General features: G+C 38.0%; 1 protein-coding gene across 2 annotated transcripts in view; it reads left to right on the top strand.

Moving 5' to 3' along the window:
- The first annotated feature begins 2,660 nt into the window (after window positions 1-2,660).
- mrtfba (myocardin related transcription factor Ba) overlaps window positions 2,661-10,418 on the top strand; it is a 42,003-nt gene continuing 34,245 nt past the window's right edge. For both annotated transcript variants that reach the window (XM_038274100.1, XM_038274101.1), the window contains exon 1: window positions 2,661-2,839. The gene's annotated coding sequence lies outside the window, so the exon portion shown is untranslated. The remainder of the gene's footprint in view (window positions 2,840-10,418) is intronic.

Raw genomic sequence — 10,418 nt, 5'->3', positions numbered from 1 at the left:
CTGAGCCTGTTTAAATGCCTGCCAAAGTTCCGGGCGAGCTGAACCACTTTCCAAAGTGATCTTATAGTGTGACGGGGTAGCGAGGCTTCAGACGTCATCTATTGTGGCTCCTCCCCCCAAATGAAGCACGCCTCGAAACGTGCCTCGTGGAAACGCCCCCTCGACTACTCGACACACGCCTCGAAGCCTCGGCTCATAAAATCAGTACGTTCCATAGTGTTTCTGATTTCCTGATCCTGACCCCTTCTGCCTCTCAACTACTGAGCCTGTGTGTTCCCATCTGGACAGGTTGCCTAAACTGTCTTTGAACTCCTGGACCTCTGAACCAGCCTGTTCCTGTTCTGACATGGCTCCGGATTCCTGCATGTTCTCCAGGGCTGCAGCATCTGAAACACTCTGGACGGCATCCTGTTGGCAGCTCACCGGCTGGATTCTACCTGGGTCAGTGTCGATGGAATGAACTTCTAAACCAGGTTAGTGACTCACCATCATAATCTTCCTCCATTGGATTTATGTGGTCACTAGCCTGGGTTTCCTTTTTCAGAGTTTCCAGTTATAGACGCCCTGGCCACAGCCACTGCAGATCCGCCTGGATTCAATAAACGCTATTTGAAGTTAGCCACTGTTCTGCCTGAATACTGGGTCATCTGTCCTGTATCATTAAATGCAGAGGTGCTCTATGGAAAAGATGGCAAGTTGTCTAATGCTCTACAAGTAAATTATTTGCAGTTTGCTAGAAAATGGACAAAGAATGCGGGAACAAACTGTTTCCGCTGGACCAAAAGGCCTAAAATCAAAACTTTTTAGAATGGTTACAATCTCAAAAGAGATCTGAAAACAGCTTCAGGGCGGGACTTATATGGATAACAATTTATTTTTCACTCCCTTTTGAGTTGATGTGATTTTATTCTTAGCAAGATAATTTATTAAACTCAATGAGAAAGCTGTTGTTTTATGGTTTTAAAATTGATTGTCTTTTTAAAAAAAAAAACATAAGAAAACCATAACACAATCGAAACACATGATTTGTACTCATAATACAATTTAGCTTTTTGATGTAGATAACCTCAGGCTGTTTAAATGTTTGATATTCTGCAAATTTTTCTTTTCATAACTGTTTCATCTCTTTTTTTTTATGCATCTAGTGAAGCCTTGTGACTTAATGGTAATTCGTAAGGCCGTACAGCAGAGGGCGCTGCCTGCTCCCTCCAAGAATGTTAGTGCAGACTAATACAATTCTGGGTAAAAAACAATATTAAATCCCTTTTTAAATTCACTTTCTTGTGTCTTGTACAATTATAGATACAAAGGTATTTGCACTAAATCTAAATATAACATCTTAATAACGAATATATATCTAATTTTACTGCCAAAAACAGCTTTTAGACATTTTTTTAATCCTCTTCTGTTTGTTTCATTCACATAAAACACAAAAAATACTAATTGCTTTAATAATTACAGTTTTTTTTATTACAAATGACGTATATTTTTTGTATGCTTGTACAGTTATGACATTTGTTAGTATTCCTTTTCCCTCTTTTCAAATAAAGTGTTTGTCTAACTTCCTTCTGAATGTATTTGCTCTCTTCCTGTTTTCTTTCACTTTTTTCCATATAAAACTGTTAATAATATTTATCCAGTCAATAGCAGTATGTTTCCACAGTCTGCTATGGAAATTCTAACTTCCGAGTACAACGGGAGTGTACCATGATTCTACGGAAGAGGGTTAGGGCCCCTGAAAAAAAAACAAAAAAAGTTAACTGATTTTTTAATTTTATTTCAGTATATGAGGAAAAAAGTCAGAATTCTGACTATAATCTCAGAATTGTGGATCTTAATGTAGATGGGCATCATGAAGGAAGATATGTGGGAGCACTCAGCTTCACTGACATAGATGTGAGTTGTTTGAGAGGGACAGTAACACATTGCTGAAAAATGATGAAATTAGGCAACTTTTTACATGCCCAAGGGTTCCCTGGTGATGCTATTTCATTAATAGAAGAGCAGAAGGTGATTAATACAAGAGAGCTAGTCTGTAAAAAAGACATGCTTGATGCTAAATGTTTGTTCAGTCAGAATTCTGAGATTAAAGTCAAAATTCTGAGGAAAAAAGTCAAAATTCTGAGATTAAAGTCAGAATTGTGAGATTAAAGTCAGAATTCTGATATAAAAAATGTAGAATTCTGAGATTAAAGTCAAAATTCTGAAAAAAAAGTCAGAATCATGAGGAAAAAAAAATCTGAATTCTGAGATTAAAGTCAGAATTCCTAGATTAAAGTCAGAATTCTGAGAAAAAGTCAGAAATCTGAGATTAAAGTCTAAATTCTGAGATTAAAGTCTGAATTATGAGATCAAAGTCAGACTTATGAGAAAAAAAAATTCATAATTCTGAGATCAAAGTTAGAATTCTGAGAAAAAAATCTGAATTCTGAGATTAAAGTCAGAATTCTGACTTTTTCCCATATTAAACTGAAATAATATTTTACATGTTTCAGTGGCCCTAATCCTCGTCAGCAGGATGCTTTCATAAATCAGTGTGGAGAACCACTTGCAGCAGAGCCAGTCGGGGTGAAACTTTCTGTCCTAATGGTTTCTCTCTCTCTCCAGTGGGGCGATGAGCCGCCGGTTGGAGGCAGATGCTCACCGTGACCCTCCTCCCTCCAACGTCTTCACGTCACTCTGCATCCCGGAGCCAGACGAGGCGCAGCCATTTTACTCCGCAAAATAAACTTCAGCCTCGCAGCCAGACGGAAGGAAAAAAACCCAGTGTTCAGTCCGTTGATGGATATCCCCTGATCAACAGCTTGGATGGAGTCTGGTTTGGAGCCGTCAGAGTTCGGTAAGGGCGCAGCGCGCGGGCCGCGGAGCTGCTTGTTTTTAGCCTGTTAGCCTGGCTGAGCTAAAAGGAGCTAACTGGGGGAAATGTGAAGAGCTTGTTGTAGAAACGGGACCTGGAGCTTAAAACGCTTCAGAAAAGAGACGACAGTGGGACAGGAAGCACGGAAGAGTGGGTTAACTCGATGTGGGATTTGTTTTTGCGCCTTTTTTCTATTAATTACAACAATTTCTCATCGATTCACCTTTGACTCCAGGCGGTTTCTGACTCACCTGACAGATTTAAAAGCAGCTAGCTGGAGTTACCTGGTCCTACATCCACAGCACTAACTTTACAGTCCTGTTCTAAGATGTTTTATTCGCCTGCCAAATCACAAATGTAGTTAATTATTATGAAAAACTATATTCAGAATTAAATGTGATAAATGCTGCTTCTATTATAAAACTTTATTATATACCTATGGGATTATAATCACACTTTGCAGACAGGATAAAGTTTGCTCTCTCTGTAACAGTAAAAATATTTTCATTATTTTACAGTAGCTTGCATTTAGCCATATCTGACTTTTAAGTCCAAATCTTTGAAAGAAACTAAAAAAAGTTTAGCTTAAATCAGTAACCCTGTTGTTTTGATTGTAATTAGAATTGTGCTTTAATCTAATCTAATATGCACTTACAGTTTTATCACAATATTAGGTTTAATTATCGTGATAAAAATAAAACTGATGATTAAAAAAAAAAAAAAAACAGCACTTCTTCACAATGTTTCTTAGGTAACTGTATATGTGTGGCTGCTCAGTACAGCTATAATAAGCCCAACAATCAGGGATTATATTCTGGGACGGATCTATCGATCATCGACATAGACTCAGCCCTTCAATGCTCGTTTTTAATACTGCATACAAACTCCTTCCAGCTACAGTTTTTTCCCCAGTGCCACCATGCAGCAGCGATTTATCCACTTAAACATGAAGCAGAAAGAAAGAACTGATCCAAACCAGTGAAAGGCTTATTTATTTATTTATTTATTTTTTGTTAGTGTTTGTTTACAGGCCGCTCCGTCTGTTATGGATTTGATTTTAATAACAAATGCAAAATTTAACAACAAAAAATAAAAAGGAAAATTCTGTCCCTCAGCAAAGCTGTGCGCTTTCCATAAAAAATAAAATAAATAAATAAATAAAAAATCTTCACCCCAGTTTTCAGTCTGTTTGATTTTGCACATTCGGATAAACAAATGAATAACAATCGAATAACTATAATGTCTCATAACAGTCAGAACAAATGAAAAAGAGGAAACTTTTCCCACTGGACCAAACTTTTACATTTTTGACAGGAAAACAAGCATGTTTACCTTACTGGGTTTTAGCATTGTGTGCAGGTGGTTAACAATAGTACCGGTGGTTGAGAAGACGCATTCTGAGCAATGTTTGCCCACAAAGTCACCTACATGAATATATCTATTATCGCCATTTGTTGGACTCACAAATATCGGTCCAAAAGTGTTTACATATCGCCCAACCTTATAGACGCACTTAAATTCTGTGTCTCGAGGACACCAGGTACATAAAGAAGTATAATTTATATCCCTGAACATCTTATAGTTAACCACATTCAATCATATTCTTTAAACTGGTAAATTCCCCAATGGAGAAAAAAAAGAAAACATAAAAATAAAAATTCTGACAATTTACCTTGTTTCTAGTGATTTTAATTATCACTGATTCAAATTTAAAGACGATCAATTACATTTTTTTCCCCATAACCATAAACTGATCATGCTAACCTTAAACGATATGATCAATGGCCACCTTTACTTAAATCCATTAATAATTCCAACTAAACTAAAATGTGTCTTAAATCCTCACATCTTTAAAAAAAAAATTTAATTTCCAACTTTTTGGGCACCAACAATATATTCATCAGTGCAGAGAGAAACCACGCTATGTGTAGGGAGCGTTTATAAGGGCAAGATTCAAACAGGTTAGTTGTGTGAATAATAACAAATAAAAACAAATAGAAGGCCATATCTGTTCCAGCATTGGCCGATTACCCTGGCTAAGGAAGCTGTACTTCCTCTGTTGCTACAGGAAGTCCATTTTCTGGTCGGCTCCCTTCCCAACATGTGTAGGGATTACCTTGATTTTTGAAGAGAGATGGTTCTTAGGAACCGGAAGTGAATCCTGGTTATACATTATCATGGTTTGAACTGAACTTTTAAAAGATATTTTCTACTCTAGCAGTTTTTCTTTAAAGAGCGCTGAACCCAACCGTGGTTGTGCTGATTCCCAGCTGCCCCTAAAGTGACTCTATCTTTACGGCTCTTCTTGTGGCCCCTTTATCTCTGGCATTCCTCGCATCCAGGCCTGTTTGTAGTCATCCGTGACCTCATTTCTTTTTGTTTCTCTTGCTGCTGTGGATATACACACATTTGTGTTTGTTCTCATTTCCTCAAAAGATTCTTCTTGTACTCCTACATTGTGAAATTGTGATTTTGAAATTTTGATTTATTGTCACTCTGAAGGCTTGTTGTTCTCTCTTCTGTTTTTTTTTTTTTTTTTTTTTTTTTCAATCTGAGAATAATTTTGCATGGAGTTGTGTGGAGTACCATAAACCATTTTGTTTTGCTGGATTAGTGCTGCCTTTTATAGAGCCATGGAACAGAAAAAAACAACCTGAGGTCACAGGCACACCCAAAGCCTGTCATCAGCCTTTTTAAAAAGAAAAGTTGACCTAAATTATTACCCTCTTGAGCTCTGATCTAATTATTCTGCAGATGCAGCCAAGATTCCAATAATCCCCTTATACCACCACTTTTAATCAATATGAAAACAGTAAAATCTTAATTGACACCACAACAATCAAACCTTTTTATTATTGGAAGTCCTCCTACCTCTCCAAATTGAAGTTCACAATCCTTGAAAAAATAAGTTTATTTAGGAAGAATAAACTTGTTTTTTTCAAGGGTTGTGAATCTATCTGCCAAGTGAAATCTGTAGGGGTGAAACAATTAATTGGATTAATTGATTATTGAAATGATCGTCAACTAATTTAGTAATCTAATACCCGTTAACTGGGGTATAGAGACTAAAACACGCTTTAGCTGACAGAGCGAGGAGGACTTATACCAAAATTGCTAAAGAAAAAATGTGCACATTTTACATTTAAGATTAAAAAAAACTTTTCTCCTGTCAATATGCTCTATCCAGAACTCCTCAAGTGGAACTGTTTTAGTTTGACCTGGTTTAATTTCGTTAAAGATCTTGTTTAAGGAACCTTTTGCTATCTGAATATCAATCAGTTAATCAAAAAAAGTAATCGACAGATTAAGAAATTTGCTAAATAATCATTAGTTGCAGCCCTAGAAATGACTAATTTTGGGTTTAGCTGTAAACTCTATGTGCAGTATTAGGGCTGCAACTAACGATTATTTTGAAAATCGATGAATCGGACACAAAATATTTTTTTTATATTAACCTCTTTATTCCAAAATAAACATTTTATTCAGAACAAACAAGCACACAAGTACAGGTTGCTCATTAACTGTCCTGGTGCAATATGAAAAATAAATGTTTGTTTTAAAACTACGCAAACTTACATGAGAAATGTAGCTGTACATCCACAAAATATAGGCTACTTTGTTTCATAAAGCGCAAAAAGAGACAGACATTTTTGTTTTTTAAAAGCCCCTAAGGGGTTCAAACAATAGGCCCCCCCATTTCAACAAATGAGGTTTTTTTTAGACTAATAGAGTTCTGCCTTTTAAGACAGGAAAGTATAGCAGTTAAAGTTGCTACTTGAGAAAATACTGAACCATAGAGATAAAAATAGCCCTGTGATTCAAATTATAAATTTTATTTGGAATAAAAATGAGAGAGCTAGGGGTGCTAAAAAACACATCCTCCAAAGACAGATATTTACATGGGAATGTGGCAGATAATTAATTGACATATTACTGATCTTGCTGGATTTTATTCTGCTTTACTTCCATAAATTGCAGGATCTTCTTTACTTTATCTTTGCGAGAAGATTTAAACTTTAAAAGCCTTGCCCTCATAATTTGCAAATTAATTTATTTATAAAGTAAATATAAACGCTGCTTAAGCTAATTCAAATGAAATTAAAAGTAAAATAAGTAGCCAACCTTATCACTGTCTGTAACCTACTAACACGGTAAGGAAAGCATCAGATGAGCTACCTGAGAAACTAACTTACGTTTCCCCACTTTAAAATGAAACAAACATGGTTACTCATCCTGCTGATCAGCTCTCTTCACTGCCATTGAAGGCTCCAACGTGTTTTCTTTTCAGGTGCTGCGTCATAACAGTGGTGCTTCCGTGCCATGTTTATTTGTTTTTACAAAAGTTGCATGTTACGACTTTTTTCACTTTACAAAGCGCAGGCTATTTTAATTATTGTGATCAATTTGCGCCGTCAATCCCGGGGCATGCGCGCTTCATTTGCAGTCTGGACGCTGAGGGTAAACTCCTCACTAAAATCCTGCGGCTCGGACTGCAGCGCTGAGAGGGATTCTTGTGGGAGAGGGAGAAAGGCGTTGGGATGGGGGAGGCGCCCCACGGCAGCAGCTGCCGCTGGAGGACAAGAGTAGGAACGATACATGCTTTCACGTAAGAATCTCCAAAAGCCGCCAGTGACACCGTAAAAAGTCGCCAGATTTGTCGCTAGTCGCTTTTTAAAAAAATAGTCGCTGGAGGGGTCTGAAAAGTCGCTGAGTTGGCAACACTGCAACTGCGGCGCTGACTCGCTCCGCCATATTTTTTTTTTCTTCCCCGGGATGACGGCGGCGGCGGATGACGCATTAATCGCGCGACACAACTAATCGATGATTAAATTCGTTGCCAACGCTTTTAAAAGTCGATTTTTATCGATTTTATCGATTCGTTGTTGCAGCCCTATGCAGTATGCCTAGTTAACTGTGGTATTATTGATTGTTTGGCCTGATTTGATCTAATGAAACCCTTCTTTCATATTATTTTTTCAACAGTGAGTCATGCGTTGTGTGACGATATCTCTGCTTCTGATATGAATATAAGATGTGCATTCATGACAAAGATTCAATTAAAGTTAATTTTTAAGCCTCCTAATTCTGAACCATTAATGAAAACCAGTATGGTTTAAAAGCAGGATCAGAAGGTCAAAGCCTCACTTACCTTAGAATTCTCACTTCTGTGACAGTTCACACTACACTTCTCTGATCATCTTCCTCTCTGTGGGACATTTATGCAGTTCTTTTACACACATGCATTTAAGTTTGCTCAGACTTTAAAGATCTTTCCTTTTCAAATCGGCCCTGTTTTCTACACTGGTGAACATTTAGTATATTCATAAGCTCCAATCTGACTGATTAGATCAGATTAAATTTTTTTTTCCTTTTATGGAATGGATAGGTCCATTTATTACCAGCTCTGTTAGCACAGTTTGGTGTAGATGATTGACTAGAGGCGTGGGCGGCTGCAGTGAACCAGCATGCAACCTGTGGCTTTTCTCCTAAAATATTAATCACACCCAGTGGTGGCGGAAAAAAAAGAAAACATTGAAGTCATGTTATGCAGCAGCTGTGCATCAGCTTGTTACCTAAAACTAACACAATTGACACTGTGGAGTCTTTACGCTACCGAGGAACTATTATTTCACAGGACCTAAAGTGGGAGCTGAACATCAACTCCCTCACCAATAAAGCCCAGCAGAGGATGTACTTCCTGCAGCAGCTGAAAAAATCCAACCTGCCAAGGACAATGATGGTGCACTTCTACTACTCTTTAGGACAAGGGCAGACTGCAGCGTGTCATCCAGTCTGCAGAGAAGGTGATTGGCTGCAATCTCTTCAGATCTGTACGCCTCCAGGACTCTGAGGTGTGCAGGGAGGACTGTGGACGATCCCTCGCACCGCAGCCACAAACTATTTCAGACACTTCCCTCTGGCAGGAGGCTGCGGTTCATCAGGACCAAAACCTCACGCCACAAGAACAGTTTCTTCCCATCCGCTACCAACCTTATCAACAAGACCCACAGACCCCCATGACACTGACACTGTCTCTCTCCCTTCCCCGTTCAGGACCTAGAAGCTAAAACCAACGTAGCATCTCCAGACATCCTGCATTACATTGACACACAGTCTACCCTGTATATAGTATATGGCTAAATACTATACATTGTATATAATATATTGTATGTTTTGTATTTTATATAGCCATAGATTCTGTATTCTGTATATTTATCTAATATTTCTGCACCATCAACAAAAAGGGAAATTACTTCTGCAAACCTACTTAGTAATAAATATGATTCTGATTCTAATAACAGAGATCTGCTGGCATTGACTGGTAACTTTTGCACAGACCTCTCAGCTTGGTAGGCTGATGATGTCGCTGTGTTTGTACAGTTTGTGGAACAGCCTGAGATGAAACAGACGGGGCTTGTCGCCCTGCGCTGTAAAGGAGCTGTGGATGTGGAAGCAGCACGCTGCGTCTGCCATCTGGATCTGCTCTCTGATTCTGCAGGGGTAGAAGCCAGTTTATCACTCGCCGTGACAGTCGCTTTTGTTGTTTTTTTTTTTTTACTGCCCCATTCTGCACACCTACATGCTCGCCCCATCAACCTGTCTCCATCTGCTTCATGTAGTCCGTCTGCTTTTCTTTCTGTGTTTATTCAGCTTGTGAAATTCTTCCCTTCTGCTGCCGTTCTGATGATTAAAGTCATAAATCATTTTCTCCAAAATTGCAGTGCTACAGATGTTAACTGAGGCAATTTTTGTATGAGGTCATTTTTTCTAAAGAAATCTAGTTGATACAACTTTAAAAATCTATTTGATTTTTGCTGTTAAAATTAAGGACATTTAAATGTATGAAATTAGAATGTTGTTTATCAATTAGTTAAAACATTGACCTTTCTGCTCTGGATTCTGTTATTGGTCTGGGCATGTGAGTTAACCTGAGGTTTGTTGATCTTATTAACAGCCTTATTAAAACCTTTTCTCTGTTTAGGGGATACTATAAGGGGCTTATCAACTGTTTATATTTAGACAAATTTAGCATCCTTGTTGCTATTAAACTAAAATAACCCCACACCAAACTCCTCTTCGATTTCTAGCATGTCTCCGCCAATAATCAGGGTGGCTCTGTTTAAGGATGAGTAACAGCGCCTTCCCATGGACGGCGAATGTCACCAGTTAATCAGATGGTAAAAATTTGAATCTAATAAACCATCAATCAATCAAAACCACTAATTAAAAAGTCATCGAATGTGATTATTTTTTTGCATCCTTAGATTTGACCATTATTACATATTTATTGTTGAAGTTCTAATGTGGACCCTAAAAATGAACCGATCCAATACCTGGATTGGATATCGGCTCCAAAATTGACCATTTAGCTGGAGCAGATATGTGATTAGATGTCGGAGATCCATCCCTTCACATTCTTTATTTTTGCTGCTTATTTCTTATTAAATATAAAGTAGTCTACTAGCCTAGTAAACTAGCCTCACCCGCCAGCGGCCAAAATGATTTTTGCCTGGGAGTTGGTCTAGCCTTGATCAATGCCCCAGGTCCTAGAGCTGGCGGG

The sequence above is a fragment of the Cyprinodon tularosa genome, unplaced genomic scaffold, assembly GCF_016077235.1.
Source record: "Cyprinodon tularosa strain WSP-4 unplaced genomic scaffold, ASM1607723v1 ctg90, whole genome shotgun sequence".
Taxonomy (NCBI): domain Eukaryota; kingdom Metazoa; phylum Chordata; class Actinopteri; order Cyprinodontiformes; family Cyprinodontidae; genus Cyprinodon; species Cyprinodon tularosa.
Note: the sequence above shows the minus strand (reverse complement) of the source record. Positions and strands in the feature narration are given on the sequence as shown.